Genomic DNA, 5,471 nt, shown 5'->3' on the forward strand with positions numbered 1-5,471 from the left:
ATGTTGTTTCAATGTAAGCGTTCAACGTTGATTAAATATTTCTGGCTGACATTGATTCAATGTTGTTTCAATCATTCTGTGCTATCTGGGAAGTCTTTCTTCTCACAAGCACTTGGCAACGGTCCTTATGTCTAAGCTTATGTACCTTTCAGCCTAAAATTATGTAAATTGTTGTATATTATTCTATTGCTAGGTTGAATATTGTGCAGTTTTCCCTAGATAGATTTCATGTCATTTCTACGTATTATTTTATAATACACACTTCTCAATTTAAGAAAAATATATATTGTGGGGCTGCACAGTGGTGCAGTTGGTGGTAGCACTGTTGCTTTGCAGCAAGAAGGTTGTGACTTAGGTTGATTGATCTCTCTAAATTCTCCATAGGTGTGTGCATGCTTGATTATGTCTGTCTCTGTTTCGCCCTGCAATGGACCTGTCCAGGATGTGCCCTGCCTCTCGCTCATTGACCGCTGGAGACCAGTACCTCTCGCAACCCTACTAGGGATAAGCATGTAAGGTAGATGGATTGATATATGTGTATATCAATCTGAAAGAATCAGGGGTCAGATTCTAAAATCCAGGCTGTTATAGGAGGTAACCTGAAACATTCCAAGGGTCACTGAGATGAGTCCACAGGACACCAGCTGTGGCACATGACAGTAGCAATGAGGATGATCCAATTTCCAGAAGGTCTTAGTTTGGAGACATATGAATCCTTGATTTTAAATAAAACATATTCAGTGTTTTGATTTTTCAAGTGTGAATCATCTGACAAACTGGGGAAACACTGATAGTGTTGAAGAGAGTGAGACATGATTGGATCACCAAATATTGCCACAAATGCATTGAGGTCAGAGGCGCAAAAAGTGGGTATGCAGCGTATGCAACGCATAGGGGCGCAGCACCAGAAGGGGCGCCAAAACCCCGTCTGGAGGGGGCGACGCGCCGATTATGTTTTCTCATAAACTTCAGCGCGCCTCACGCTCCTTCACCTCTCGCACATAACGAGGTAAATGTAGCGAGTTTTACACTTCAGTTTCGTCGCCTCGGGGTGTCCAATTACACCGCATTCAAAACATGAAGTTATCAAAAAAACAATAATAAAAAATCACCGGCTTTATTATGGACCTTTCATTTTCTGCACAAGCGTTTTGTGGAATTACAGGTTCCATTAGAGTGGAGGAGGGACACAAGCGGTGGAACTTGTGGTCCACTTGCGAGGTGCGCAGGATCCCTGACATACTTCATCCGAACTGACAAAATTCAGGGGCGTGGTAAAGGGGTAAAAAGTGATGACGATTCTAGGGGCTCTCACCAGCAGGGGGCCCTCCACAATTTAATTATTTATATTTTGTTCATAGACATAAAATAAAATAAAAATCGGGGTCCTGTCAAATACAAAATTAATCATATTGCATTTTCAAAGATTGTTTTTAGCTGTAAAAGTTTAATGTTATGTTACCTCTCCCAGACCAAAAACACACATCCGTTTTTGCCCTGAACACCCCTGGATCTGCATGAAGGTTCGTTCCTACTTGGAGCGCTTGAGAGTGACATATGCAGCTACAGTTAGTTGAAGTTGCAGCTGAATACAGCGGCGACTGTGGCAGTTACTGTGCTGCTCAGAAAAGTTATAAAGTCAGGTTTTCAGAAACAAAATAGAGAAGGGGAGAGAGAGAAAAAGAGAAAAAAGCAAGAGTGTTAATTTATAACCCAGTTTTTCTCCAAGAGAAGTGGGTAGACTGTGAGATTATCAACCATTTAGCATAATTAGCTTAGCTACAGACTACAGTTTGCCTCCACTCTACTAGCATTTAATGAATTAAGGAAAAAATTACCAACATATTTATATATTTAACTTGTTCCTTGTACCTTTTACCACTTAACAGATGAGTGAGTGAGCAGAAGCTCTAAAACCAACACATTCTCACTCCCAACTCGTCACATATTGACGCTTGGGCAGGTACCCTCAGCGTCACATGTTGACGCAGAGGGTACCCCCTTCGCGTCAATAATTGACTTAAAGGGTTCGTCAATTATGAATGCTGTACCGCTCCCTAAGCGTCCGATACTGACGACCTAGGAACGAGTAAGATGACGAGTCTATTCTTTTTTTTTTTTTTAAATCCTTTATTTACAATTTATGTGCTAGTTTGAACAGGATATTAAGAATATTTACTACAAATACATGTCAGACATATCGGTCAAATGACTTTAATTCGGTATTTAAAAATGACTCAGTAAAATATAAAACCGGAGGGTTTTTGTTGTGGTTGTTGTTAGCTTGATTTAAAAGCCTTTTTTTTAATTTACTAACTATTTTTGAGTATCATATCAATGACTTACACCAAATAAATTTAAGAAAAAATTAAGATGTATTTTCTTTTGTGATTGCATGCAAACTGTTCTGTAAACGTTTTAATATTTTTGATTGAAATAATAAAAATAAGGACGGATCCCACAAAAACCCAAGAAGAAGAATAAGCTGACGTCATCATATGCGACACTTACACTCCGGTGAGTAAAAACCTGCACCTGTCAAAATGTTTTTGTACTCTAAAACCAAAAATAACTCGAGAGTGTCACGTTATAAAGTTACTGATGGTAGTTTTAGGACTTAATGGCAGTAGGATTGTGAGGCAAATGGTTGAAGACACATTTTTAACATTTTTTTTTGCCGGAAAATATACGGTGGAAGCTAGCTAAATTAGCCTCTCGGAGGCTAATTGTACCTGTACATTGTACCTGTGCTTAATACGTTTAATTAGCCATGATAGTGTCACATAATAGTGTTTATAGTAATGCTTGTTGATGCCACTTTGTAAAATTGGAGGGTTGCTAAAAACATCAGTGCTCCTAACTGTGATGATCTTTAAAGTGTTGTTTATGAACCTTGTCTGAATACACTGATTGCAGCTATAGGTCATTTACTTGAATTAAAAATGAACTTGCATCAGTACAGGCACAATCCTGTCCTCCTGTCTATGTTATTTATTGCTGTTGCAAGCCAGATGAAGAGAAGTAAAGAGCTGAGAACCTGATCTTTGAACAGACAGAGAACATAGGTCAGGAGCACCCTGGGATGCTTACTGAGGAGCATCCAATGATGACACCAGAGAACCAGGAAGAGACAGTGATAGTGCTTGATCTTGTTCCTGTTTCTCCTCCTGTTGTCCCATCCTCTCAGTCTTTTCAGAAGAAGAAAAGATCCAGAAGCACCTCTCCAGCTGCCTCTCCTCCCACTCCATCATCTGTCTCATCCATAGATCAGCCACATCTGCATTCATGTCACCTGCTGACCATGCCGTCTCACTAAGTCAGGGTGGCTGATAAGAAGAGAAAGCGTAAGTTTTGTTTTCCTTACATTCATCCATTTTCTTACACCCTTGTCCCTAGTGTGGTCGGGATGGTTGCTTGGGTACACCCTGGACAGGTTGCCAGTCTGTCGCAGGCCAACACAGAGACAGACAGAACACACAACCATGCACACACACTCACACCTAAGGAGAATTTAGAGAAACCAATTAACCTTATAGTCATGTTTCTGGACTGTGGGAGGAAACCGGAGAACCCGGAAAGAACCCACCATACACAGGGAGAACATGCAAACTCCATGCAGAAAGACCCCGGGCCGGGAATCGAACCCAGAAGAAAACTGAATTCGCGACTTAAGGAGTCCAGCCCTAAAATGTCAAAATTCTCACAGAAACAGAAAACCTATAGAGACCGTTTATAAGCAAAGACAACTGGTTTTGGGCTTAGTTTCCATTTATGTGGCCATTGTAAAGTGATTAAAGTTAATGTTAAACTAATTTGAGAAAATGTGTAAATCCATGTAAAGAAGAATAAAGTTTTAGAAGGATTATAAAATATGACAGTCACCACACTAGTTTTCAGTTTTCAAGTGTACATGCTTTGACTTCATTTCTTATTTTGTTTTTAAAATTGTTTTTTTTTTCCTTTTCTTGTTATTTAGGTTGGTGGAAATGTAGTACCCAAAATCAATCCCTGGGCGTAGAACTAATGCGGTAAGTCTAAAAGTTTAACTAATCCACCCTGTGACAGTACATCCCCACCCCAGTCAAACATGCCAAGGTACACTGAGAGACATTGCCACCTGTGAAGATGAGTAGATGGGGGGAGGGGTGATAAGGGAGGCAGTGGTCTGGTCTGCAAAAAATAACCACAGTTGTTTACTTATAAACTTTGTGGCTTTAATTACTGACCTACCAGACTCCTTTTCTGTCTTTATATTTGTCTTTATTTTTTTATGAGGACAAAAACAGGCATTACAACAGGAATCAGTAGTACTTATACCACCTAAGTCACAACATCTTTGGGTGAAACAAATTCACACAAAGTCAGCATGTGCACAGAAACATAGAAATATAGAGGTAGAACTCCAAATATCATAATTAGGCCGTTTATCAGTAAAGGAATGCTGATTTTGATATTTGGACTTTTTAAAGGTGATTCAAATCTTATTATTTAACACTGTGCCTTTTATAATTCATATAAGCTGGACATTTAATCTGAAACTGTCACTTTAATTCTGTTTTGATTTTTAGACTTTTCTAAGAAATTGAAGCACTACGAGAGATTTTCATTGTTTGTGTAGTGGTAAAAATGACTGCAGTCAGTTTATCATTTAACACTTAATAAGTCAAGATAATATTGTATATTTAGGACAAACCAAGATGCAAGTACTAGCTGGCATTTGGCTGGATGTAGGCAGAGAAAATAGTTTGGCTACATTACCTCCTTTTAAAGTCAGGTATACATCTTAGAAAGAGAGATTTGTGAACCTTACAGCACAAAAATCCACATCCTGATTTTATTGTTGTTCTTTTCTAGCAGAAAAATCTGGGATGATACCTGGGAACCTGCAAGTAAATCCTCTCATGTTGCTGTCCACCAAGTGCCACTTCCGTCAGACAGCGAACAAATCCTTCCATGATGTTACTTTTTCTTTTTTATATTACAAAGTATTAATTTCTTTTCTTTTTTTACTGCAGTTTGACCATTTTACGAGGTTTTCTGTGCAATGTTGTTTTCGGCCATTCGCTGAAATGAATGTTATAGTTGTAATATAGTAGTTATGTAAGCTTATGTTACAGAACTTGACACATTTTTGTCAAGTTCTGTAAAAGTCTAAGTGAGGCTGATTGAGTCACTCCATCAGGCCACGTATTGTGCCTGTATTAAGTCTAGAAATTTAGAGCAGAATTGTTTGTAGATTTTATTCAGTAAATATGACCTAAAGTCTTAAAAACTTTAAACATGGTGTTGTACACATTTATTTTTGAGTGTTTTTAATGTTGATGGGGATGTACAAAGTCTATAAAAAATCATAACAAAATAAGCACAACTTGATTTTAATATAACTAATTGGAAGTGGGTTTTTTTAGAGGTGTGCCGATCGATCGGTCACCGATCATAATCGGGCCGATTTTCGTGAAAAAGTGCATGAT

The 5,471-nt window shown here is 38.5% G+C and overlaps 1 long non-coding RNA gene across 3 annotated transcripts; it reads left to right on the top strand.

Annotated features, from left to right (window-relative positions):
- The first annotated feature begins 2,404 nt into the window (after nt 1–2,404).
- LOC103130980 (uncharacterized) lies at nt 2,405–5,099 on the top strand. Of its 3 annotated transcripts, none has more exons than XR_001660451.1 (4): nt 2,405–2,517; nt 3,188–3,344; nt 3,977–4,028; nt 4,855–5,099. It is a non-coding gene; the product is annotated as an uncharacterized LOC103130980 (long non-coding RNA). The 3 variants fall into 3 exon arrangements; XR_001660452.1 differs by having other exon boundaries at nt 3,197–3,344; XR_475303.2 differs by lacking the exon at nt 2,405–2,517 and having other exon boundaries at nt 2,944–3,344; nt 4,855–5,094.
- The last annotated feature ends 372 nt before the right edge of the window (nt 5,100–5,471 follow it).

This window comes from Poecilia formosa, unplaced genomic scaffold, assembly GCF_000485575.1.
Source record: "Poecilia formosa unplaced genomic scaffold, Poecilia_formosa-5.1.2 Scaffold704, whole genome shotgun sequence".
NCBI classification, from domain to species: domain Eukaryota; kingdom Metazoa; phylum Chordata; class Actinopteri; order Cyprinodontiformes; family Poeciliidae; genus Poecilia; species Poecilia formosa.